Source organism: Varroa destructor, unplaced genomic scaffold (assembly GCF_002443255.2).
Source record: "Varroa destructor unplaced genomic scaffold, Vdes_3.0 BEIS01000007.1, whole genome shotgun sequence".
Taxonomy (NCBI): Eukaryota; Metazoa; Arthropoda; class Arachnida; order Mesostigmata; family Varroidae; genus Varroa; species Varroa destructor.
In genome coordinates, this window is record NW_019211460.1 from 8742589 (window position 1) to 8769831 (window position 27243).

General features: G+C 41.6%; 1 protein-coding gene and 1 long non-coding RNA gene across 29 annotated transcripts in view; one reads left to right on the top strand and one right to left on the bottom strand.

The window, feature by feature from the left end:
• The window catches only part of LOC111254999 (dual specificity protein phosphatase 3-like), a 42924-nt gene extending 18592 nt beyond the window's left edge, over window positions 1-24332 (bottom strand). For 5 of the 28 annotated variants that reach the window (XM_086974132.1, XM_086974147.1, XM_086974146.1 and 2 more), the window contains exons 1-2: window positions 5454-5593; window positions 2897-3000 (exon numbers count right to left, since the gene is read on the bottom strand). The gene's annotated coding sequence lies outside the window, so the exon portion shown is untranslated. Of the gene's footprint in view, window positions 1-1862; window positions 2085-2896; window positions 3001-5453; window positions 5595-5852; window positions 5994-6196; window positions 6338-6448; window positions 6590-6632; window positions 6774-7827; window positions 7961-24193 lie in introns of those variants that run through there. The other 23 variants (XM_086974133.1, XM_086974125.1, XM_086974139.1 and 20 more) reach the window with 17 other exon arrangements.
• Window positions 6644-24771, top strand: LOC147754277 (uncharacterized). The gene is made up of 5 exons (XR_015316447.1): window positions 6644-6782; window positions 15272-16844; window positions 17120-17256; window positions 22862-24321; window positions 24639-24771. It is a non-coding gene; the product is annotated as an uncharacterized LOC147754277 (long non-coding RNA).
• Window positions 24772-27243: the final 2472 nt, after the last annotated feature.

Sequence of the window (27243 nt, forward strand, 5' to 3'; positions counted from 1 at the left end):
TTTCTCTAGCGTATGATGCATAACAGAATGACGCCATACGCACGTCAGTGAATTTACGGTAATAGACTAACACCGCGTTAATCCTGCCGATTGACAATGCCCAGAGGGGTTTATTGATGACTTAAGTTATTTTTTCAAGCACAATTGGCAAAAATTGTATAGGACTGAGAATCCTACAGCATTGGTTAGTGGAGGGGTCAGATTAATTAATTTGCATAGCCTATTGCTCTATTACCTAGTCCTACCAAATTAATAAGCGTCATTACATTTAGTTGGAGTTAGCCGTACTTTTAAAACGACGTAAGAAGGCTAAAGTGGGGGCCACGGTAGATTGCAAGTGAAATGGTGCCAGCGCCCATAGTCTATGGACGTTGAACAACTATCACTCTTTGAAATCTTAACTCTAACGGCCACTCACTGTCAACTTTAATTGAGTATGAGTAATCTATATATGTAGTTTGATAGCGTGAATTACTACCCCATAGTCGCTGCAATCGTTTTTAATTATATCGGACCAATTTAAATTGCGTTGTAATTATACGAGTAATGCTGCCTGTGTTGGCGTTTTCTGGCCGCAATCCGCTTAAGCTCTATATATCACTGTTTGGGTGCTTAATAAGCTGTCTTTTACGGCTATTGGACTATGTTTATATAGTATCCATATAGATTGTCTCAATGTGCTTTATCACCTGTATTGCATTTTTGGGTAGTGGAAAGAGATGATGACATTCAGGTTGTGAACAGGACATGTGTCAACTACCGACACCTAAAACTACCTGACTTGCAGATGAAGCTTTTAAGGCTTCAATCGCTTTGGGTTTCTGTAGTCTATACGGCATACTATTTCTCTTTTCGCTGGCATACCAAACAGATTTTAGCAGATCCCCTTTAAAGTAAGTAGTATAGCTAAAATAATCTATTAAGTTAAATATTTTTAAAGTAAATACTTTTGCAAAACTGTGCATTGTCATTCTAACATTTGGCAAAAATTTGGAAAAAGGTGTTATGGAGTTTCGCTCTGGCCGTTTACTCTATTATGTGACTTTTGTCACTTAGCCACAGCTAAAGCACAATAATTGTTCGATCTCTAATCAGATAAATCACGGGCGTGCTAATTATCAGCGTACTGGTATCCTTCTGTCGTCTAACTAATGCGCCAAGGCACTAGTACGAGATAACAAAGGTCACGTTATCGTCACGTCAAACAGACGTTATCGATCACTGGGGTAAAACATCTATTGTGTAACCTTGCCCCACAGCTAACTATGGTGAGGACGTAATGCTGCATCCTTTCGGTGTTGAGATTTGTAACAAACTTGCGTTCATATTGTTTGAAACCTGACCGCTGGTTGTCAGAAGTTTAAAGGCATGGAAAGATTGCAAACTAACCTAAATGAAGGCCACGACACTAACTTCATGGCCTCAGTGTTTCAGCCTTGGATAATTACCAGTCATACGGAATACGTCAGGATCAGCATTCTTCTAATTCAGACCCGCTTCAAACGCCGCCACCTGATACATTTGGAGCTGAAGATCGTAATAACTCTCTCTAAAAAAGAGGCTTATTGAAGAGAGGGTTACATTCATGATATTTTCGGGACTCAGCTGTTTTTACGACGTACCAGTTTTTTTTTCGTAAAGCCAAAAGTATCTTTTCGTATTGTGTCAAGGTGCACTATTACTACCGAGATTGGCTTAGATGACTTCTGGTTAAAAGGGCACTGGCGAGTATTTTAATCACATCCGAATTGCGCATCGCCGTTAGTTTGTACGTTGCGTCATCAAGCGCTAATCACCGCTTGTGATGTTATTCTATTCAATGGAATAAATAAGCAAGATACGCAATGAAAAGTTGCGCGCACCGATGTTAAAGATGTAGACCGTCAGTTCATTAAGCTCCTCTAACGATTCCTGTCCAAATAAGGTAGGGCGAGCGTCGGGAACGGGTGGTAGTTCAACATCAGTAAGCAGCGTGATGACGACATCGAGTTAGTTCGAGCGTTTGAGCCTTCCGACCTACTATTCAGCTGCTATTCTGCGGGAGTGGCCGGCCGTATATGTGCCTGAGTTTGCAGCGAGGAGTCCTGCAGAAACATGAAGAAAGTGATGCATTCAAGATGGCAGGAATAGAAGTGCTTGTTCGAAAAGAGCCCTTTAACAGCCCTGATTCTCGACACGATTAGGCAAATAGCCACGGAAGATATAAAAACGTAAAGAAAGGGAAACCTCTTAGTTTGTAGATCCGTTTGTAGGTTATTGCCTTGTTGAATTGATAGTTATTCTCCTGTTTACAAGCTAACTGGACGCAATAACAAATGCTGTCGGAGACTTTGTGTCGTCGGAAACTGCTCGCTCATTTAACACAGATGACCTATTTAGGCGTATACAAAGCAAGAGCGATAGCTAGCTAAGGATCTTCTGGTCGTTTGTTTTTTTAAGTCAGCCTTTATTCCTTTTTTATATGGCGGTTAAGTATGGATGGAAAGGATCATGACCGCTGGAACGATGCATAACCTTGTACGAAAACGGTTTTCACGATCAGGTCGTTGCCCCTCGAAAGAAATGAACATCCTATTTTTTAATGGAAAGTTATCATTCCTTGTTCGTTTTATTCTCGAGCTAATTGTAGTGGACTTGTATAGAACATTACTGTTTTTTTCCGCGGTGGCGCTATAGGATTATTAGTTGCATATTATTAAATCGTCTATTCCTTTTGGATTTCGACATGGTTGCGTACTTGCAATAAATTCAAAAAAGATTAAAAAATTTCAAAAAATTAAAAAGCAGATATTCAATGCCAATAAGTCAGTTTATCTGGCTTACAGGCATGACGTAACATTCATATATGATCCTACAAATATCTAAAATTTTTAGAAGAAGTAGTCTTGGGCCTTACGTTTAGGTTTGTTAGTCAGCGTTGCTTGAGATGGTTAGCCCACAATATGGAGTGTATTGTATCTAGTTCCGCATCCCTCCGCATATCGGAACTGCTCCTAAACCCTTAAACACACAACAATAGAGTCGTCAGAAGCGCAAATTCTTTATTCCTTCCCCAAAAAAAATACAACAAAAAAAACTCAATTTAGTATAATTTGAGGAATGACACCAAAATACCATTTAAAATTATATACAATATCTAAAAAGTGTAGTCGAGTTCATCTTCAGCTTGATCTTGTTTTTTTTTTTGTAGTGAATTACTACCCTACAGAGCTAATTAAACACAGCAAAAAATAACTAATTGTTCTAGCAAAATCATATCTAACTTCAAAACAGTGAAGAAGCAGTGTTTACTGTTTGTGTCGTAAGTCTGCACTAAGTTACGGTTTTCTCAATTGAAAGCTCTCGATAAATTTCCATATTGTTTTACATGTTTATGTTTCACTCATTGATTATTCTTAGGCCAGATAGACATCAGCTGCCTTAATAAGGGAGGCCGTTTTTTAAAAAAAAACCTGCTATTCTTCTTGGATTTACGTCGTGCAAAGCCAAGCATAATATCAGTGCTGTCGGCCATAGCTACAGTTTAGAGCTCCGCTGATCTCTGATTTGGATCACAAACGTAGTAAACCAGGTTCGAGTGTGCTAGATAATTATACATATGCCTGTCTTGAATGTATTCTATAAATAGCGAACGCTCTTAAAAAGATCATACAACTAGTCCAGTAGTAACTACATTGTGACCTATTTACATCCTATGGACCATCTTCCAAAATTTCAACACGACTTCACTTGGTAGGCAAGAAAACTTCGACTACAGCGATATTTTATTTGACGAAAATGTTCTCTTACTCGCTGAACGCGTTTGGACAATGTAACCGTATACTGATAAGCCTAATAGACAAATGACATTTATATGATGTCAGGACAATAAAGGTCGTCTGACACAAATAAAAATAAGCTTTAGGACACACCGTAAAGACTGTGATATTAGGCATATAATATGATGCATTAACTTTATTGTGGAACTACAGGCTTAATTTTTACTGAGGAAGATTCAAACAGATGCAGCCAATAGCTGCGTAAAATTACAGGAGTGGACGGTATATTGAAATGTGGTAGAACTAAGATGTTATTCATGGCGGCTTACAGCCCTCTAAGGGTTCTCTAACACAATTCAAAAGAATTAAAAAAAAAAAAGTTCAAAAGGTATTTTTATCCTTTCTCTTCCCGGAGAGAAAAATCGACCAAAAAAAAAGTACTCTTTCAGTTAAAGTCCTCTACCTCGTGGGCAAACCTCGTATCGCATCCTGTTTATTTTCCAGAGAGCAGTTTAGATAATAGCAATAGGTAACAGCTGCTTTGCTTCTGTATAATTAAGAGTGTCTATTATATACGGCAGCTAATTTTGAGATACGTAGCGTAATTGACGACGTAATATCCGGACCGACCATCACTTTAATTCATTCGTCCCATCGAATAGTAGTTAGCCACCATATAGCAACAGGTAACTTTGAATATTCTGCTTGTTTCTGTTTTTTTTGTTTGTCATGTATATTTACAGACACCAAAAAAAAAGGCGCTGTGTCAACGTGTGTGAGAAACACAAATCTAGTCCCTCTTTATTCACTGGCAAAAATAAAGTCCTTTGTGCTTCAAAAAAAAAAACCGCAAGAGGGTAATACTCTGCATGTGGAAATAAGCTCATGGTGTAGGAGAACGCTTAATTGACTTTATTGCTTACTACAACTGCATCAACGTTTTTGGTTATTCAAATAATGTTCGCTTCAAAGTAAAAGTTGGCACACAGTTTCGATAGAACGTTTTTCCAAATCGTCCCTATATTTTCTATGATATAAAACGGCGATATGTTAAATACTATAGTATTCTAAAAATTTCGGATAATGACGTGATCGTCTCAAAGACATAAACATGTAAAACTTTGTTTTCCATGTTCGATTTTGTTTACTATGCGATACATATTAAAAATGTATTTTTGCCCTATTGTGTGTTCACATATCGAAACAGAAGTTGTCTATTGATTTTCTTCTTTTGGAGTCTTGCCAGAATAAAGAATAAAGAAAAAAAAGAACCTAAAATATAATTTTTGTTTAATTTGAATAGACTGCACCACAAATAGAAATCGAGAAAAATCTTTCAATAATCTGTTCTCAGTAATAACTCAGTAACAATAGTGATAGTTCTCTTGACCAGTATGAGTCAACATGCGCTCAGTTTAACCCAATAGACTGCCTGCTGCTGTTACAGGTGCATGCTTTGTTAAAAAAAAACGTTTCAAAAAGTTGTCACGAGAATTAGTATCTGTGTATATATATATACCTATCGCCAACGGATGCGCCCAGGATTTCGGACACGCGCGTATCCGTTGGTACAGGCCACACTAGCACCTCGTCCCAAAGCACAAGGCACCTATGACATTTTCCACTTTATGAGAATAAAGTACTAATAATAATACTGCCGCTTCTTCCATCAATTCTATTATCGCAGCTACTTACACTCGAATGGCACCCCGCTACCGCAGTCACCCTGGGCCATACGAAGAGCGGCCTAAAGCAGTCGATGCTCGAGCTTTACGACGGTTCGCTGTTAGAACGAGCGAATCTCTAATGTTTGTCGCAGCCGAGGCAGTAAAGCCGTCGGCCGGCCGGCCGACTGACTGATGAGCTCGCGTTGCTTTCAGTGTCAGACACACCAACACACAATCCACTGAGCAGTACGGCATTATACACTTCGTATACATTTCCCGCATATCCTTAATCTATAGAGAGAGTAACTGCCTCTTTTCCCTGAACGAAATCTACAAAGGGGCTTCAACAGCGGCCACAGCAGCAGTATCAGTCGATCTGTGCATGCCCATCAGTTGACGTTACCTGTCCAGCCCGAAACTTGCTCACCTTGGCGAACTTCGCTGGGGGATCCGCGGTACATGCATGGAATTGCATGCGACGATATCGTCAGCAGTATCATGCAACCCGTGGCTCAACTGTTTTGCACCATGCATATGCTGAGTCCGTACGATCGTTTTGCCAACAGACGGATGAACAGCATGTTTATTTGCACGTACGCCCACTGATGCGTTATGTTAGCGAAAGTACCTTGCTTGAAGGTCTCCTCTATCTGTGTTTGATGTCTGCTAAAACTTTAGAACTTACGTTAACGAACCGTAGATACATAGCTGCCATTCAATGCAAAACTCAGCGCATCAGAATAAGCTATACGTCGATAAATCAACACTTACACGTATCATATGTAATTACATTATTGACTAGGCCAGATTCGTCGATTATTTGCCGAACGAGTTTTTATCGTTGATTGACGGGCGGTTATATGCTGAGTATCGCAAAACATGTGCGTCTGACGAAAGACACGATTTTTCCGGTCAGCTACACATTCAATTGATCATTGACTACTGTTGGCCTATCTGTTACGCAGCGAACATGTACACGTATAATGTAGCCTGTACACGTATTATTGATTAAATCAAACTAACCACAAACTCCTCACGTTATCGTCCAGCTGCCTCGTCCTGTGTCACGTCAGCGGCCTAGCAGTTATAGCAGGCCTTCAATGGCATCAAACTGTTGCTATTTACTCAACCGCTCTAGCTTCGATTATTGTGGCTCGCTCTACATGCGCATTTGTGCCTAATCACGTTATTATCAGCAAATACCAACCTCCAGTTTCTATGTCTACTTTTCTTGATTATGACATCATTTCGGTGGCCAGCGATACAGCTGGCGCCACAGTCACCGCCAGACGTCGACGTGTTTGTAGGAAGGCTGAGGGGATCAACTGAGCCAGCTCAAGGATGACTCTGAGATTCGGTAAGTGTTTTCCCTTTCGCGTTACTGCGGGATTTTTAATGCTAGCCCTACTCTCTCTGGCGTGAGATCAGGAGAGGGACATCCGTCAAAGTACATAAGTTAAAAGTTGTTCCTAATATGCCAGTTGCGACCAGCTGGTTGTCCTGTCAGCTTAACTGTTCTTGCTAGCGCCATGCCGCTTCTGGCACTGCCGTTGTCCTTATCGTTGAACCCTGTCCCAACGTCAACACGGACGAGTTTGAATCAAATAGATTGATATACAGCAGCAAACGACCGACAACAGCGATGAATAATGGCTGCTGACGCGCGATTAAGCCGCTCCTTATGACTCTTCAGTTCTGCGCCACATCGGCAGTTCTCGTCGCCCGTCAAAGCGCGTTGCTATTGTGTTGAAACTGCAGAGTGGAGGGAGTATTTTATTCCTAGCAGGCCGGTGTGTATTAATAGTTAGCACGCTGGCTTTCCTTGTGGATCAGTCCAAGTACCGCTCCTTCTATGCCATTTACTCCGACTCGCCAGATGTATGCTCTCTATCAAAGTTACAACCATTCTTTGTCGCAGTATTGCCCGTGGCTAATTAGTGGGCTGGCTAAGTCAGCTACCACTCGACGTGTGCTGTCGGCTGGCAATGCACAGCTGACGTACGCACAGGTATTGCATACACAGACCATGCACAGGCAGTTCCAAGAGGCAAATCTTTATTGTTACTTCCGCTAGGTTCAATACCGTTCGGAGTTGCTGTCAGTGCCAGAGCATCGACCTGCTCTCGGGGTCAAGAGGGCGGTAGATAAACCGGCTTCCTGCCTAGATCCACACAGCATAATTAACAATAACACCCTGAACAGCTGACTGGCCACTGAAAGAATCTCTTAGCAGTCTTGACGGCGTTTTTTTTGCAGTGTATTTGCGTTCCTTTGTAGGAATAATTTACAGTTCAACTCCTCACCATTCCGAATTAACAAAAAGATACTCGGCTGATATTTAACTAGTGCTATAGCTAAAGCTGCGGTAAATACTAGAAGGAGCTGATCATCGGGTGACTAACCGCTTCCGCTCGGTCTGCACAGCGTTAGTTTTTTTCAACAGAAACACCGCTGCTGCTGGTCACTTTGTGAACGAAGCCGCTAGTGACTGCGTGTAGACAACCCGATCAAGCAATAGTCACACACAACAACACAGAGCATGCGCCTGGCGGAAAGAGGCGACAGCCCCGACTGCATGATGGAGAGAGCTAATCGTCGGCCGTCATGGGGAAAGACGAGGGAAAGGGAAAAGCGCGCCAAAACCAATTACCCCGCGCGCAGTTATCGGAGAGCATAGACAATAGCCATTGGGGCTGAAGCACACAGAGACTTCAAAAATGAACTGTATTGTATTAAATGAATATTTGGACTATATTTGAAACGTGTCGTATACATCACAGATTCGAGCAGTCTTTGTGATACTAAATATTATCATAAAATAGTAATCTTTTCTATGAATGCCCTTTGTTTGATCTGTTTGGTGACTTGCTCATAAGACATCTGACTCATATTTTCAATTCTATTTATGGGTTTGCCTGTACTTAGATTGGAAAGGAAGTAATTCTTTTTACCTGTCTCAAAAAGATACAGATTGTGAAATTCTAGTTCTAGATTAAGAACTCTCTATTGGTAAGTAGTAAATTATATTGGATCGGTTTTCCAAAAAAAAAGCCCGATTTCTTCTTTTTAATTACAGGATATGCACATATTTAACCTCAGATTCTCAGATTGAAAGGTGGAAAACTTAAAAAAAAAGTCGTTGAAAGATGCCAACTTCGAATCACGCACCAGCACTTAGACAAATTATTGAATAGGCGTCACAGCGTCACATAATATAGAGATATTCTGCTAATTTTCTTCAAATCATTCATATTCTTTCATTGGTGGGTAGCAATGCTACCTCGTCTTTACCTTTCTAAAAATATTAGAAATAGATGAAATTTATTTGCGAAAATTGTATGCAGATTTGTTAGATTTAGCTTCATTTTATCCGTCTACCTGCATATCTGTCAAATCGCATATATTTGAATGTTTTTGAGCCAGTTTTTATGCTAACTAAAAACAACAATAGCTTTCAGTGTCGATTTTCTGATTCAGCATTACGCCACCCGCGCTTCTCGTCGAAGCAGATGATAATTAGGCATGCTATAATAACGGCTGAAGGATCGCCTCGTTTTATCAATGTATCTTTTTTCTACAACCAGCTGGAGTACGCTGCAACTGTTTGATTATTCGTTGTAAATGCAAAGAAAAAAAAAAATACGAAAAAGCCCTATTCCCTGGATGGCAATGAAAAGTGGAATACGGAACAACGGATGTAAACAATTTGCCTCAATTTTATGCAGTTGGTATGTTCTCCTTCGTTGTATCGAGTACATGCTTATAGGGATCGTAAGCATACTAAGTAGTTTTCGGCTATGGGAAACGTGTGCAGCCTAAATCTTGTATATTCCTTTGTGCTACAATATCACGCTGAGGTTGTATGTGGCTATCCGGTCTTCGTCTGCAGAGTCGACAATAGCTCAGACAGCATCGTGATGGCCCCAACTGCGTAGAACTGGCTAAGCGGCAATCAAACGAGAGAATCCCTCATTTACAGAACTCGAGACCCTTTGACCCCTAGTCAATTCTGGTACATCGTTTCGCATTGGTTGCCAGATTTCCTCCGAATATGAGGACGGCTTTGCGACGTACTCTCGGACTTAATTCCTAAATCTTTATGGCTGTAAGCTTCTCTTGATGGGATATTGATCCATATACATGTTGCGCTTATAAGTAAGAGACGAGGAGCGAACCGCAATCATAGTGATAAGATGCCGATAGGGTCACGTCGCTGGTTATATCTCTGTCATTTCTAGTGCCAAGGTATATCAACAGTCATTCATATGTATTGTAAATGAATCATGAGCTATATATAGCCGCAACGTATTCGAGATGGATACTGCCAGAGAACTTAAACAACACCGTATAAATGTAGGTATAAACTAAAAACATACTGTAGTATTAGGTAAAAAAAATTACATCATGATCAAGCCAGCTCTTAGTCGTAAGACTAGGCGCTGCAGATTATTTTGTTTATCACCTGTAGCACGTGTGTTGCTATAGGTAAAAATACAAGGGACGGAGGTTAAACGCCGTGAAGATCATGCATTAAGCGGATGCATTTCTCTAGGAAACATTGAAATTTAACAGGAAATTGTGTCGTTCTCTCTAAAATGAGTTGAAAATGGTCAATTCTTCCATCGTTCGTTATTTTCAACGCAGTCTCGCGATTTTTACATTTACTCATAGATCTAGCAACTGCGGCTCGCGCGGGCAAACAGGTGATAATCTAAATCAAGTCCGAATTGAATTCGCATCTCTTGTCGCTATTTTCTGAGCAGAGATAACACCGTCTCGCACAAGCCAGGGACCCATTTAGGTTACTGAGTTGTCAAATAGGCGTCACCCGAAGAGCTGACCATAAATTTGTTCTATACACAATGCAAAATGCTCGATCGTTTATCCACATAGGGAATCTCTAATTTTTTTCCTTGAGGTAGGCTATAAGCTAATGCATTGTGCAGACCAGATTGTAATACTGTGGGACTTTCATCCACAAAAAATGCGCATTCAGTAAGCTTAGGCTTTACTTTGGGACAGATTCAGATATTATTGCAAACTTTAAAAGGTCCACCGGATTGGGCGAATCGCACAGCTCTACATATTATACATTTAGTTTTGTGCGTGGCCAGCATCCACGGATTCGGATGATGCTGCCTAATCGGAAAATGTTTTTTTAAAAAATAAATTAAATTAAAATTTTTTCATAATCAATTGATCTATTTGACTTCCCAGATACAGGACCAGCGAATCCAGATAGTAAATATTCTATCATGGATCAAAAGAATCGCTGGTGTTCGAAAGACAGTAGCATTCAATCTTGTTAGAGCCAGTCACCATGAGATTACTAAAACCAAGTTCATAATAAAACATTTACAGCCCTCTTAGGAGGGTCCATATTTCAGATGAAGCTGTAAGACTTTTTATACAGGATCCGTTCGAAAAGAGCTTACAGTTCGGAGTTAATAATCCTGCTTGTGTGTTTGGTCGTATTTACGCCCAACTCTAAATAACCATTAGCAACTAAAAAGTATTAGGTGCAGTCAACAAATATCTTTTAGCTTTTTTAGTAGTGTGCTGCATGTACCTCTTATAGAACGCAGGTCCTAGTTGCTCTTTAGTCCTATTATGGCTTTTTTGTTGTATTGACTTCTAACCCTCCATCACCTCATCCACGACATAGTTGTATTAGCCGAGTTTCGCTAAATTCATATTTATAGGCGACGTTGCAAAAACGAGTAACTAGTTTTGCCTCTGTTCAGAGCCTCCTACCTTCGAAGTCACAATAGTGGTTCCTTCTATACGCTGGATGTAATGCTATACAAACTTCCTTCGCATTTAAGACTGAAAACCAGCATTTTTAATAAATCGGCGTATGTTAATGTAGTGAAACTACCAAATAATAATAGCGCCATCCGGTAAAAATCCGACCTTCGGAATTGGATGTACTTCTTTCTGTGATAGAATTGATTCGGGGAAATAGTTAATCGGGCTGCTTGAAACTACCTTTTTTGGAAACCTTTCGAAGTGCGCGAATACGTTCTGTTAAACAACATTATCTTCGTTCGGGTCGAACGGAGCTTAATCGGCACCGGATACAAACATTGCTGGTTGTATCTTAGCCCGTATCTGTCATTGTGTGTGCTATTTTGTCCGAAGAACATGGCGGTCTATAATACGGACCAGTAGGAAAAAATCAAGCTCACTCGACACAACAGATATCTGTAATTCAAGGACCAATATCACACATGCTGACTTTGTTTGCTGTTTGTTTTTGCGTTATGCTTGAGAATCTATTAACAAAGCTAAGACTATTTCTGTAGAAAACACATGGCCGACTAAAGGAGCTCTACCCCGTTGGCCTGTTGTATGCTTTAATAAAAATTAAGCAAAGGCACTAAAAACAAGCGGCCACAGATTTTGTCGCACTATCTCACAGTAAATGAACCGAACGCTTGCATTACTGCTGCGACTAATAAGGGGTCCTGTGGTAAACTTTGGAATTCAAGAGTCTTAGGTTCTGCCAAACTGATCGGAATTGCATAGATGTTTTCGTGTCTATGGCTAATGCACGTGTTGAAATCAGTATCAATCCCATAAATTAATCGAAAACTGATAAATCCTGGAAGCCGTGTCAGCTTGACCTCGTTTTGTCCTGACTTCGTGAATGAGGTTGCTGACCATTTTGACTGAGCAACATCACTAGAGAGATATTAATCTAGGCTTTTCCCAATAGCTAGTTTTTTTTACCTTCTCTATACATATGTATGCGAACGCTATCGCGTTTGTGGGCATCGAGTGATATGCATGTATCGTACATATCGAATATGCAACATTGTAGTGGAAGCGATCATATTAGTTGGCGATCATACAGTTGCCAACAAGTTCAACATGTTCTTCCACGCAAAATATTGTCTCTCTAAAAACTGGCAGCGACTCTTCTAGTCGCAATTCGCTTTTTCCCTTCGGGAACCATCCTCTTGCTTACATCTTCGTTTCCGTTCATATTTTAACGATGCCTCCCTGTTAAGAAGTTGGGTCAGTTGGGCTGTCCAGCCCACGATAAACCTCGAGTGTATTTTTATACGTATGAGCGACTGTACCCCTCGTTTTAGCCGCCTGAGGATTATCGACACCCGCCTCTGAAATATTCTGTTGGAAAAAAGCACCCAAGCAGGTTGAGAGTCCTCTAAAGACGGTTGCTTTGGAGGTTGCAAAGTCCTATAGCTTCGAGGCACTGAACTGTGTGCAGTGAATCAGTTGAAGTGGCCCGCAGCAAATGGTACATGCAAGTGAGTTTCCAAACGTAATGAAGCCGAAAACCTAAACTAGCGCCTACTACCAGTTTTCAGCCTGACTAACTAAGCATATATACCCTATCCTTCATAATTGTGGCAGCAGTAGCAGAAAAAAGGTTTTCGTTTCGTTCGAAAGGCAAGAAAAACTATAAATAAATACATAAGGAAACGCAAATACGAGAGAAGAGGGAAAAATGGGTAGTGACAACAGGCAAGAATAGACTCGGATGGGCGACAGTAGAGCTAAGGCCCTCATCATCTATGGCATCGCCGCCGAGCTAAGTAAGTCAAGACTAATAGCCAAAAAGGCCGCCAAGGTCAATGGAAAAAGTACACCGTCTTTCAATCAGTAAGACTCGTTTTTCTCTCGTTATTCGGGGAATCCCTCTTCAATGGAACGGACTGCTGCGCGGAGAAATCCACGCGGCTTGGCCAGAGACACCGCACCGGCGGTGACGATAAAGACAGAGTCATGAGTGACTAGAGCCTACATGTGCCAACCGCGGAACGAACTTCTAGTCAAGAGAAGATCTCAAGCTGGCAGGTAAAAGCAGAAGCGGTTTGCGTTAATGCTTGAATACTTATCAAAATATGGCGGCAGAAACGATATGTTGAGTGTGAAGTGAGTGTTAGGGAAGAAGCTCACCAGCTGGAGAAGCACTGCTTTATCAGCTGGATACTGCTGTCACACAGTCTACCGTCCCTTCCTGCGGGCGCCTCTTTGACGTTTGGCCCTTGCTATGCCACTCCTCAAAAAAACGGACTAGAAATGAGCAAGCCGGCTGCTGCAAGGATTGGGAAGGAAAAGCAGCCCAGTCCGATTTGATTTTATTCAAAATACGTTTGAAAAACGCGCATCGTTGTTGACGTCCTGGCGCTTCTTCTTTCTATACTTATTTCTTTTATGCCATTAAACAGCAAGCAGTTCCAAGACTGCAGCAGCATCAGTAGCAATAACGGTAACATGGCAGAATCAGGATTAGCAACAGCGGTTGTTCACGTGACCTATTGGGTTACCTCGATCCACTTTCCTGCATGAAACGACGGTCGATACTATAAGCCTTTTCAGAGACCCTGAAGAGTATTCCTACTGTCAGTCCTCCGCTGCATAGGTTCTCAACTTTTCTTTCGCGCTCGTTTTCCCGCTCGCGGTCTAACTCTTGTCCTATTCGTCATAGTCAGAGAAAAGTGACAAAACCTGAGGAACCTTTTTGCGTAACATTGGCAGCCACTACGAAGGAAACCTATCGATAGACTGCCGAAACATACAGAGGGATAGTCTCTCACCCGCTAGCTGGTCAATGAGCAAGCTGGAAGAGAAGACCGTACAGTTCCGAGCTACTACAATTCCTTTTTTCTTCCTACGACACCCACTTACGCTGACCAGAATCTTCAATCTCAGCCTATTTGGGGCACTGTACAGTTCTTGATACGGGATGTTTTCAATTGAACGTCTGTAGAAAGATACTCTTAAGAAGACTGGAAGGGGTCGAACACACGTGCATTAGTTTATACCTAACCGGAGAGGGTCTGGCACAATAGCCTAACAAAAAAAGATATCGAAGTTATAGTCAAAGCGAGAGAAAAACTGACAAAAAAAGAACGAATTTTTTTTATTTCAGAGAAGTCAGTAACTGGTAACTGACGGTACGTTGTGTCATACGGTACCGGCCACACAAAACTGATTAATTATATGCTCACCTATCATCCACTTAAATCAAGAACTAGTGATTTTAGCTTTTTCGGCGATTTAATGTCGTGACTGAGGGGAGTCCCATTAGACTGAAAGTAACGACACAGATACACTTTAGAGATACTAAGACATAAAGACGATGATGTTATACGATTTTATATCAGACATTGTTTTTTTCGCCCATGATGCATTGTTTACTTAAATTCGTCAGTCAGTTAAAGAGTAAACCAGAGGAAAGAATCCTGTTGACAGAAAACCTCTAACTCGAAAATGAAAGAATAAAAGCTAAATCCAAACGGCAAATCGTCATAGGAGTGAAATATGTCAAGTTTACATGGGACTATTTGCTGCTACACCACCATTTTTGATCCCTGTGAACCTCTATACCCCCCACTTCTACCCACTGGATTATTGAGAGGTAGTCGTGATACTCATAATGAATCCTAAGCTTAAACTGGCGATCGTTACGTCTATGTCGTTGATAACCCATGATAATGATAATTATGTTGGCAGGCATGCTACAAAAACAGCGCCATGAAGAAACATTCAGTAGTCGGCCTGTTAAGACAAATATAGATTTCACGACAAAGTGGAAAAGTGCAGTAGAATCCTAGCCAAACTCTATAATAACCATTATTTTGAATCGAAAAAAATGTACAATTGAATTTACGCGCATTTCTATTTCGTCTGGCGTTTAATTTATTAAACACTAAATGAAACGAAGCCGGACCCTAAAAACAACCCAGAAAGCTAACCAAGTTTAAGTAAAAAACATTATTACTCGTTTATGCCAAATATTTCTATTCAGTTGATGCAAATCCGTTAATTCAGCCAGGTTGTTAATTGCTTTTATTATAATGTTGACTTTTTCAGAGCAAACAGAAACTAAACGTATTTGGCATCCAGCTGTAGAAGATCAGCTGAATTTAGTTTGTAAATATAGGAGCAAGTTTGCGCTAGCGTGATTTGAAAAAACTAGACACAGTTCCTTTGGACTGAAACTAGTTGACGTAAACGCGTTCCCTTGAAAAGCCTCGTGAAGTCAGCAAACCACAGGATTACTACAGGTACTTATGGAAGTCTCAAGGTGTCTATATGCACGATCTCGAACAGTCGATGGAGCTGCAGGATCAGAAGACGGAATCACGCGACGTAAATAAGGAACAATGCAATGCGTAAACTTTGCTGCAAATGAGTAACATTCAGGCGTATTTTCGGAGTGCAGAAGCATGGATTTAGAACGTACCAGGGAGCACATACATTATAATTAGTCGCCGCTTTTTGCACATAAGTTTTCATCTATTGTACAGCTCAGCTGTGCGTTAATGAGCGACAGTAGCTCTAGCGCGATACGGTTTCATGTTTTCGTTGTACTTGTTATTGGGTGTTCGGAACCGTTTACCGGCATGTTATTATGAAGGAAGCATAAGACGAACTGAGAAGACATATACATCCGTTTCGTGTGGATGCATGGGTTTTAAACAATTAAACTTAACTCTAAACTGGAGGGAAATGTTTCTTTCAATACGTCACCATCTAATTGTCCGACGTTAGGTTTTCTGCTAAATTGATCTGAATGGGGAACATCTACTTTCATCCGACGTACGCACATTGTAGCCGTTAATTATACCAGACCCCAAAACGTTACGCTTAACAAATAAATACAAAGGGGGTGCTACAACAATTGTCTGACCTCTTGTCTGTAAAGGCTAGCCTTTTGAAGCATGACCCTGATCCTTTTACAGATGTTTCATCATTACATAAATAATAACGATATGACCCGCAGTACTTAATCTGTTGTCAAATAAGAATATGGAAATATGTCCTTCCCAGGAAAGCAGAATATTTATCTCGTGGTAAGACCACCTGCCTCTGCCATCGACCACTGATGTGTCGATATATTATATAAACGATATTATGCATTCAAGACGATTTTTTTGCCAACGTTGTTGCCAAATCTTGTTAGCTCAGCTTGGTTTCATTGGGTTTGACATATATTCGGCGTACAACTGCAAAACTTAGGGTACGCAGTTACGCTTTCTGTATTGCAACTTATCGGTGCAGTAGTTATTTCGGATATAAACGTCATATAGAAAAATATAGCCGATAGAAATGTTGTAGTTATTGTTCGTTAGTGGTACGATGCTAATCATTGCCACATTGGCGCGAAGCGCGCTTCGTAGGGATTCAGTCGGACGCAAAGGCTTCTCCTTTCGGTTTATTCCACAGCGGTTCTCAACTCGTAATTTTGGCGCTGTGCCAGCACTGCGTGCCTCTGCCAACGTGGCAAATAGCGTCACCAGGCGGAGTAGTGACGTCTAAAGGCTTATACCGGCTGGGAACGACAAGTAGCTGGGAGTCTGCTAGTCGTAGGTTTTCCTAGAGGACGTTACTGGCCGCCCACACGCCTCGAGGATAGACCAAACTGCTAAAGCCTTCACACTTAGTAAGTACTAGCTATTGAATACAGCAGACATTGCTTGATAGCTTTAATACAGTTAGCTTTATATACAGCCCATTGAGTTTCGCCGCTACGTCGTGAGATAATAACAAAGGATTAATCATGGTAGGAACTGTATATTCTACGTCCGGGTAGGTGTTTAAATTTGATTTATAGATATTTTAGAAATGTTCTGAACGATGAATATTGACATAATAATAGGGCAGTGTTTGTCTAGCTTAGTTATGCTACTATGATCTGTATTATCTGCACTCTTTCAGCAATACGTAACTGGGCAAATGGCGAAAATCAGAAAATAGCAACGATTAATCCTTCTTGAATCGAATCTTCATTGGAAAGTCCGTCAGTGCTGATTGCGTTCGTTCGATGGTATTCACTTGCGGAGCTTTGAAGATCCGTGTGTATGGTTTATGAACTTTTTTTTTTTTTGCTTGTATTTGCGTAACCTTAAGTAATGGCTTGATTATAATTCAATGAGGTCAAGTAAGCCCGTCGAATATGGTCGACCACAGAGTACAAACGCTTTTTCCGTATAGTCTGTGAAAAAGTTCACCCGTGCTTAGGTTTATTCCGACGGGTATACAGCGTTAGAATGGTCAGCATTTAAATACTTCCTTTATTGAGTTCTAGAGCCGTCTTCTCTGAAAACAGTTTTAGCGTAAAAGGCCACTAATATGCAGTTCGTATCGCAAACATTTTAAGAGCAACGCAGGTCCTGTAATAAAAATGACTTTACACCGAAACCTGCTCTTTTTATAGCCCGCAATTTTTGAAACCGTTCACTACTGAACAAAAAATACAAAATTATTTAATAGAAGTCTGCATGCAGGAGATGTCTGAATAAAATAAAAGTTCTGATACTAATATCAGACAATCGGAGAACGTATGCAAGTTGTGTGCACCTGTGTGAAAGAAGCTGCTTGTACGCAGCTCAGTTGAGGAAAGGTTTGTGCTCTGCACGATAACTGCAAATAGGTTTAGTGAACGCCATTAACGTTTATTGAAGCCAACAATCCGGCCCCAATTCAGCAACGCTTTATCTGGCAGCTTTGCCGTATGAAGCGTTGACGTATTTCAAAAAGACATAAAATACATTAGCTGTACGAAAGTTATTAACGTCTAATAATAACGTTAATTGTCTTTCGAAAAAGTCTAGTTTCATGCCGTACAACCAAAGCTTTGCACCTCGTACTCGGGACCAAAAGAATGGTCGAAACCTTTTAGGCCCTGGCCTAAAGGGCAACTGACCTTTTTAAAGCCAGTCGTTAAATATATTTTCTGAAAGAAACTTTCATCAACAACTTATTTTCAAAGCACCTCGTAAAAAAGACGATAATTACAAAATCATTCAATTTCTAGGCGGTCGTGAAGTTAGAGCTTGACAAATTTCGTACAGAGGTAAAATTTAGCTTCTTTTCTTCAGTTCCTTCGACTGTTTAATTAGAACATATTAACAGGCCGCCAGAAATCATAGAGACTCTTCTGTGCCCTGAAGGTGTAGTCATTTGTGATAACTTGATGTTTAGAAGAGATTGATAGTGGTAGTGGCCTTACTAGCTTATATGACGTCTATTTCGTCTAAGGACATCTAGTAAAGCAGAGCACTAACTAAGGGTGCCGATGGCGCTAACGGCCACTTATCTTCAATAACCCCACGCCCTTCACGTAACTTTTTATTGTTGGCTATTGCACTCTCTTAATGGTGTGCCACTATTCGTTTGGCGTCAAAACAACCAGTTTTCGTTATGGGTAATGAGACGTGGGGCTAGCACGGCACTCGAATACGTGGCAGATGCGTCTAATACTGGACCTAACGCGTCTCAGCGCATTTCGACCTTGAATATTTCCCGTCAACTTCTCGTCTATTTGATTTTACCAACTGTACAGTAAGTAATGCTTACGTTCGTCTGATGAAGATGATCCCGTAACTAAATACAAAAAGCGTTACCCACAAAGCGATTTAATTGTATGTAAGCTGGTTAAATATAAAAAAGTATCAGTGATTTTGCCAACGCCTTGCGGAGAACTTTGCTTTCAACTACGAGGGCCGTATGCATTCTAGTCTCGTGATTCCTTCTGGCCCGCTGCATGCCCATCATCCCGTTCCTTTGATTCGATTTGACAAAGACAACTGCCCCATTCCACGCTAGCAACGTAACGGTCATTTGCCCCATATTTATACGTATATTTAATCAATCAGACCCTCGTCACTCTAGCTGTACCTGCTCCCACGGCATTCCTAGCATCGTTTTTTGATTATTAATTGCCTGTCTTTATGTTATATTGCCAATCACACTTTGTTAGTGTGGATCAATCTCACTCCAGTTTCTGGGCCCCAAAAAGGAACCCTCTAGCGTTCTACCAGTATCTATGTATTCACGTAGTGGATTTATCAGTATATATGTATTTATTATGCGTATGCCCGCTAATTTACTTACACATTGACATACGTACATGTAGGCTGTAACCAAGAAAGCTACCTTTACACATATGAGGTTCGCACAGCGTTACACTGAACGCGAACCGCGAGCGAGTGGTAAAATCAACGGATGGGCAAGCAGGCATACGAGTAGTTGGGGGTAGATGAGTCAGTTTTATGTTGTCCTATTGCGTTTAACAGCCTGTTAACTAAGCATACATTACAAGTCTCATATAAACAAGGGAAACAGAAAACAGGAGGAGAGAAGCAGCGTGCGACAAGTTGCGGTCAATGGAAAATATAGCTGGTGACGGATTAGTATCTGCAATAGGGATCGCTATAATCTCTAAAGAACTTAGATAATACCTGGACGGCCATATTCAGTCATTCAACGCCGTTGTACCCTTTGTAGCCATCGTTTCCTGTTCGATTTCTGTTATTTTTCGGTCGGCTTCGAACATTATATCTTCTTTTAAACTTTAAAACTTTTTTTCGTTTTAGTCCATGTTCGTATATGTTTTTTGCACCGTATTGATTACTGATGCGGCTTACGCCGTATATTTTTCCTTTCGTCATTTACTCACGGACAACGCGTGGTGAAAGAGATGGGGATAGGAAACACTTTTTGGCTTATGCGCACGCTAGCATGTATGTGTATCGGCAAAAGCAATCCTGCAGCTGCATTCACTTCTTTTCTGCGGTAGGTGCACGGCAACATTTATAACAGAGTAAAGGCCTTGGTAACGTAATCTGGAAACAGCACAAACGATTGGTCGTGAATGCTGTTGGAAATGCGAAGATCTGCTTCGTTTAGTCTTGCCGCGGATGATCTACTGCAGGTTACGTATTTCGTCAATCCAAGCACTACAAGGACCGACAGCAGCCTGTCATAATATATCGAAGTGGCCGAACTAAGCGTATAGGACACGCGTGTAGGCAAACAGCGACTGTATAGGTAACTTTAGCACTAGAGACTGCTGCCACCACCGGTCACGTAGGCAACCGGTTAGTCCATAATACTTATAAAGCTTGAAGCGGTAACACTCATCATAATAATAAGTGGTAGCGTTAATGTAACTTCGTAGACACGATGCTGAAAGCAACTGTCGGTTACACGCTACTGAGCAAACATTTCCCTGCCTTCTTAAAAGATCCTTTATGAATAGAACCTGAGGCGAGATAGAGAGTACAAAACGAGTGGGCTAAAGAGAGTAGCATGAAATTGAGAGCTGGTAAGCGAGAACCGCGCATGAGCGCAAGGCCGGCCAACAGCTAACAACAATTTCGTCGTACGGAATACACATGCAAATAAGCCACGGGGGCACAGAGGCGGCTTGAACGAACATGTGTGAGGGACAGGCCATAAGGGGTCGCACACAAAGCTCTGTTCGTCCTCTTCATCGTTTGACCTAGTCGATCACAAACGAACGCACAAAGCCACGCCGAGAGACTAAGAAGTAAAGCGACAGCCGTATCCTACATACGGCGGCAGTGCCAGCTAGATAGCCACGTCTATGAAACAATGGTACACGGAGTAGTTGTGTCTTGTGCCATTACCCATCCCCCTCCCCCTGCTACTCAGGGAAACAAGAACATAGACACAAACAAGGACACAGGCAAAGAGATAGAAAAAAATATCGCCTACCCCCATAAACATGCATCTGAAAAACGCATTTCCATAGAGAGGCAAATGAGAATATCAGGAGCGAATGAAACGCTGCTGAGAAATTGGTATTGACGAACAGCTATTGGGAGAAAACGGTAAAAAATACAACGATCAGTGACAACAGAACAAGCAAATATAGTAGATAGAGCACGAGAGATATCGATAAAAAAGATATATTTTGAAAAAGACAGTTTCGTACGAAGTGGAACAGACCCTCATGTAGTGCGGCATGCGTATAGTGGAGGCAGGATATGTGTCAACAAACGGGCTGAACGTCGATACAGGACAGGAGACACGTTCGGATGCAGCGACGTGCGAAAATCCTATGCAGCTGTGAAGTACAAGACCAGAAGTAGGGATCCGGCATTGGTGTGGGGCGTATATATTTCTAAACGACGCGATAGAACGCGGTATTTACGTTAAGCTGGACTCCTGCGGATGATGTACATGAGTAATTAGGTTGGCTTATGTTTTAATGCGGAGCGCTGTCGAATTCGTTTTGACATTTTTGAAGAAAGGGACATTTTTTTTTATAAAAGAAAGACAGAAAAATAGGGCTTTGTCTTGACTTGGCTAGACTGTTTTGTAACTCTCCATCATTGCGCTGTCAACATTTATGTGTATGACGTAAACAAATGTATGCTTCTAAGCATGTGCTTACAATTATTAGTAGTAGTACTAGTAGTACAATCCAGCCATTGACGTGTGACGTATCGGAATACTCAAAACGTAGTAGGTTAATGGAAAGGTAAAGTAAGTTGGAAGCGTCACATGTGTAGATCTCGGTGGTGGTAGCAAGTAAAAACAAAACATTTGCGGAACAATCTGAGACTAAGTGAAAGGCCGCAGGAAACCAAATTAGAGTTATGGGTGGAAATATAGGTGGACGTCATCCGCTATTTAGGCTGCGAGCTTGCTTCCATGAAGAAAGTTCCAGGTTTATTTCGAGCATGCATCGACCTGGAGAAAGTTGGAAAGCTCTTCAACATTTAGTACTGCCATTGACGAATCAACGCAACAGTAATTGACCTAACGGACGTAAAGGTCGGGACATTTGTTTTTTTGTATCGGCAACCGTACCTATCCTTTAAAGTCTCCTAATTGCTAAAGACTAAACTGACTAGAATACAACTACTACTAAATAGCACCAATGTTAACTTGAGAGATGTCCGCACTTCGTGAACGTGATTATATGTACATGTATTTTGCGTATATAACTACGGCATATATTTACATTGGAAGTTATTATATGTACACGCATCGATGAACGTACTTTATAGATGCATCTTAGACTACAGAAAAACCCGTAAGCATTAACTCTCGAACAATGTATGAGCAGCACGGCATGATTTTCTTCCATTGCCATGCACATACGATACACGAAATCTCCCTCATATAAATGGCAGCCTTCAATGGATCGCTTCACCCTGCTGCTGTTATTATTTTACAACTGTGGCTGCCGTTTTCTGGCGTTGTCTCAGTCTCTCGATCGCCACCTGTAACTCTTTGTGAGGTACTTTTTACGTATTACATAGGCTGAAAGTGACTCACTGGGGACATGCAAGATGAAGAAATCAGACCGATGAAAATAGCCCGATAACGCGGCTGTCTTTCTATCTTCTTTATTGGCTTCACCTCAATGAATGGAAAACGTCGGGAAACTTACCGGGGTAGGCAAACTCGGCGACGAAGTTTGTCACTTAATTAAGACCCAGCCAGAGATGCGCAAAGCCTCCGGTGGTATACATCGTCTCTTTAGTCTTCCAGGGGCAGTACCGTACTCCTGCCATCTATATATAGCCAGTCCAGCTAGTACATTCTAGGTAGCCGCTTCTGCTGATGGCCAAAAGCTGTTTTCCCAAAAGACTTACTGGTCATCTTTTCTACTTTTTTCCTTATTGCTACCTATAATCTCAGACACACAGGCAGCCGTACACATGAACGCGTAAGCCCCACAGACCGACATAGATAAAGCACTGATGTCTCGATTCTCTGCTCGTTAGCGCCTCTTTCGTGCTTCTTCTGCCCTAATGTGAACGGCAAATGGACCGACATCGAAATTGAACCAACGACAAAATGGGCACCATTTCATCGATCTATGAACAGAAGCTAAACTGCAGCACGCCAATGACCACACGGGTACGACTAGATGGGACGAAGCGCAGTGCTTTCACTACGACAGCTTCTTTTTTCGTAACGGTCATCAGTGTGTTAAAAGTGCTGTCAAAAGACGAGAACAGACATCCAAAAAGCCTGCATTATTTAGCCCCCACCCCAGCACCCTTCATTCCTGTCCCAACGAGGTGATTTGGCCATGATGACAAAAGCATGCGTGTATGTGTGTGTGTATGTGTCAGCGATAAGAGACATGGTCACATGGTTGGAACACAGAGGTTTGAGGCCTGTTCAATAATTTACGAAGGGTGCCAGCAATTTAACGGGCTGTGCGATATCGATGCGACATATTGAAGTAACAGAACTCGCCAGCACATCGTTCTCAACCAGAACACCCGCACGTTGAAGAGACCGGAACTAGTAGGGTTATAGAACGTGAAGCCGGCAATTCAGAGGACACTATCCTTATCGCCTACGTTAATGTATATAATGAAACGCGAAAATATCAAATTTTCTGGTAGTCGCTATATAGACAAATGCAGGTATGCACACGCCTATTCATATATATACATATCCTATATGAACGAATCCAAAGCTGTTCAGTTAGGCAGCCTGAGCTCCATGAAGTTCCATGAGAACGTCGATGATAAGGATAGCATGGAAGGTACAAGAGATGACGAAGGGGTTGTTGTGTTGTAGGCGACAGCCAAATTATAAACTGGCTGAACGATATGCCAAGGATATTACGACACTACCGGCGATCAGGACAACAGAGCTTGTTGAAGGATGCTTGCTGTAATACACAACTATAACTACTGGCAGTTTACCTCTACTTATGTGAAAAAAAAAACCATATCGATGAGAAGCAAAAGCATACTACGGATTTTTTATAGTTTGAAAAGCTGAAGGTGAGTGAAGCAAAAATTAGGCGTTCGATAATTGGTGTAGCACTTTTCTGTGAAAGAACATCTGATAGAAATATGGAAGTGGTCAACGTTAGCAATTAGTTAACGTAGTAGCAAACGAATTTATTTAGATACGTTTAGAAAATCGACAGCGATCACATTTAGGTATTTGTGACTATTTATACGGGACTGTTCAGCATATCCTCGCTTACACCGAGTTCTCACCTACCTTCTTGCTGCGTGGCAATAATAGAAGGCACTGGAAAACGCCTACAGCGATATGGATCTACAACAGCTTGATCGACTGGAACTCATTCTTCAGGAATCCGTAATGCTGCCTCCGTGTGTGCTCCTACGGTGCGTCACGTCAAATAGTTTATTACATTCTCATCATGCGAACAGAATCACACGTTATGAAAACATTTCAATCAAAAATTGTTTTTTTTGGTTCTGTTAGATTTCTAAAAAAGTACGGTTTTCTGCTGCTAGTAATAGTCCTTATTTTCGATCTTCACCTTTATCGTCGGTAAAAGTTTAGGCTGCGACGATATTCTTCTTCATCTGTTCCTATTGACGGTTTGTCACTTGGAGAGATTTTTGTTGCCCGTTTTATTTCCAATACGAGCTGCTTCTGTTATTATTGTACTATTGTGCGGTCGCTTCTCTTCCTACAGAAGACAGACAGGTATAAGCACAGATTGAGCAGCACAAGAGACACATAAGCAACTTTTACTGTCCTACTTCTGACTCCCCACTATCGTCGCCATTGTCCACTTGATATCTTCCCGTCTCCACCTCGGACTCATCACACCGGAAGCTGTTACTTCTGCTTCTACCCTTTAACGGACGCCGGTATCTGCCAACCACCACCTCGTCACCGTCGTCGTCCTCCTGCGTGTATCGTTCCGCTTTCAGTGTCACATCGCCGTCCAGCGTCGGCAGAAACGTTGGCAATGAACGGGCCACGAAGAGAAAAGCCCAACCGCTGCGCCCAGCGGCCTCATTGCGCCGCTTGCTCTCGCAGGCCAAGCACCTGACAACGAGGACAGATTCAGGCAGGACAGCCGAAGGGAGCTGCCGGGGCTAGACCGCAACGGCGCTAACGAAACCCCACCAGACAAGTAGATCGGTGAACAGGAAATCACAGGAGATACACACAAAGCAGGCAGACGGAACGTCACAAGCCTTAGGCGGCGGCCATCCAAGCAGGCAGCCACGCAAATAGGCAAGCAAGCAACGGTAGTTACTTTTCCTTATAACGGAGGCGATGGTAACAGCGGCAGACAGCCTTACCGACCACCAAAGCGCAGAGCAGGGCCTTCCTCAACAGAAAGCCTAAGTCACTTCCCTCTCGCTCCTTTTCTCCATGACAACCCTATTTTCTTACCCCCCTCTCCCCCATTTTTGCTAATTCTGTCCCGACTAAAACGGCATAGCATGAGAGCAGGGTTATCGGGCAGTACTGCGGTGCGAAGCTGTGTGGGCTAAAAGAAGCCAAGGATCACACATCAGCTTGAGGGCGCAATATAAAACAGAGACAGAGGCAAAAAGCTCAGAAAACGAACGCTGACGGCAAGTTCGCCTGCCACAACGTTCAAGCGATAACCGCCTGGCTGCTCTTTACGAAACACGCTAGTGGGGCTGCTTCTACGAGGGTGGGGGAAAAGGGACGGTGTAGAGCGGTAACTATGAAATGTCATAAGACCTATATGTGAAATGCTATTTCAATTTATTGTTAGGTTTTTGTCGTTTAGAAAAAAACTTTATGATAAATTAGAATGTTTTGCTGATATACGACAATAAATGAATAGTATTAAGACTGCATGAAAGTTAGTGAAAAACGAATACATCGTGTTTATAGAAAAAATAAAGAAATCGCTGTGGAACACGTAGCTGATAAGCATACGTTTACTTAGCTTCGTTAATTTAAATCGTAGTATTAATAAACAAATCATAAATTAGTTTCACCAATGGCCTTCTACGACCCTGTGCCTATGTGCATTTTTACATATTTCTGTATCGACAACGAATAACCCTTAGGGTACATGAGCCCAGCTATTTATATATATTCTCGGTAGGCGAATCAAAACAAACAGCCACTGCTGTCGCCGCTTGTGCAAATCAGTTAATTCGTCACAAACATATAGGAGGAAAATTGCTTGCATGTTTTCGCTGTGAACTATAATGTGTGGAGACGTGAAAGACGATAGAACCTCAATAAACGCAGGGTCGTTAATTAGAAAGGAAAAGTACGTAGAGAGGGTTGGGCTTTTTATACAATCTGCAGCATCTGAACCAAAGTCCAGTCAATACGGACTCCCTGTTCGAGCTCATTCTGATAACAACCGGCAGAGCCAGGGTTTTAGTAAACCCCCGAAGCTCATCCAAATCGCTCTATTTCCTCACGTTCGGCCTGGAAATGGCGCGACTAATAACATCATCACTGGCAGTAGGAGCAGTTGGAGAAGCTGCTGCTGACCGCCTATGAGCTTCCGCCATTCCAGCCAACAGTAGCGACATTCTCTACATTAAAGGATGAGTGTATAACGGTTTAAATAGAAGCAGGCAGGAAATGGATCGCAGGCAGAACGTCTAATAGAGTATTGTTGTTGCTCTATCGACCTCAAGGGTTCAGTAGCTATCTCGGCCGTTGGTGCCTAAAAAGCGTGATGACTACGGACATAAACATTACCTGCACTTTTTAGTAGCACCACATTGTGTGTTATACATCACGACCATCTCCTAGCAGACATGACGGTGAATACGAATAATTCCATTGCTTTTTTTTTGTATGGATGCAAGCATTAAATCAGGGAAAGTAAATCCGTTCGATTCGACATCAAGGGTGTAAATAGCCATATAGTAACTTGCTTCGATGAAGCCCGTATACTATAACTATTATAATTAACTATTATTATATAAGACATACCATTTCACTGTACGGCAGAGTATGTCCCTATTAGAAAGCTGTTAAGGAGAATATCGATTGTTATATATCAAGGTCCATTTTTCATGATACACATCTATGGCTTTGAGGGTTCATGCCGACTATTACTATATTTAATAATAATGGACCAGATAAAGCTGCTATATTATTACCAAGTGACAATTCAGCAGTTGTAAAGAGAAAATGACTCTACGTGCCCAATTGGTATACATATGAGAAATTTAGATATTATGATGTATACAGCAACACATTGCTGTTGTTTTTGAAAATTCAGTTTCCTTTCAAGCGCTGTCTCTGGGTAAAGCCGAACGTCCGTCGACAGACTATATATA